We start from the raw sequence: 575 nt of genomic DNA on the forward strand, positions 1-575 counted from the left end.
AAATATAACACAAACGTGATTTTTTTCAGGTGACACACAGCTCTGCTTTGAGGCAAGTTCATTCCCACACGCTGAGAATCCAACTGAAGACAATACAGTTCCTCTCACTGAAATAACCTCAACAGATGCATGCATTTCTACAAGTAAAACTGTATTATTTTAATAATTGGCCTTTTGTTGCTGCAATGCCATTAGAAACAGTGATGCCACTGTATATTTTCTCATCACCTCCCTGCCTAACCCTCCCATCCAAAACAAAACCAAAACCAAAAAACAAACCCCGCAATTATCTGGGAGATTCACAGCAATGCTTCTTGAATATTGCTTTGATTATTTTGAAATGGTTTTAATATTATCAGTTATTACTTTTTGTAGAGTGACGTGTGCTTAAAAAATGGTCAAGAAAACACAAAAAGAAACCCATATAATAAAGTGAGGTTTAGTGATCAGCACCATTTTTTCAGGTGAACTTTATGGAATATAAAAGTGTCTGCCTGAAGCTGTGCTTATATAAGGGATATGGGACACCCATATATATGTGACACATGATTTTAAAACCATGAAAAATCAGAAAG

The sequence above is a fragment of the Parus major genome, chromosome 3, assembly GCF_001522545.3.
Source record: "Parus major isolate Abel chromosome 3, Parus_major1.1, whole genome shotgun sequence".
In the NCBI taxonomy this organism is placed as follows: Eukaryota; Metazoa; Chordata; class Aves; order Passeriformes; family Paridae; genus Parus; species Parus major.